Here is a 300-nt window from a genome sequence, read left to right as displayed (position 1 = left end):
CTGTCCCGAATAGAACCAGTAGCTGGGGCGTCCCTCCCTTCTACTGAGATCTCTGAAACCTTTCCGGATGAGCAATTATTTGCTATTCAGGAAGCTACGTGGCTTACAGACAGTGCAAACTATAAGACTCAAGGTTCTCCTTCTGTAACCATGGAAAGGAAGCATGAAGAGCTTCTCCCAAAACAGAGTCAAACAGAGCCCCTACATTCAAACTCTAAGTTTGGTGTTGAGAGGCCACAACCAAATTCTAAGTTTGGTGTTGAACCCCCACATTCAAACTCTAAGTTTGGTGTTGGGAGG

This window comes from Arachis duranensis, chromosome 2 (assembly GCF_000817695.3).
Source record: "Arachis duranensis cultivar V14167 chromosome 2, aradu.V14167.gnm2.J7QH, whole genome shotgun sequence".
Taxonomy (NCBI): domain Eukaryota; kingdom Viridiplantae; phylum Streptophyta; class Magnoliopsida; order Fabales; family Fabaceae; genus Arachis; species Arachis duranensis.
This window is presented reverse-complemented; position numbering follows the sequence as displayed.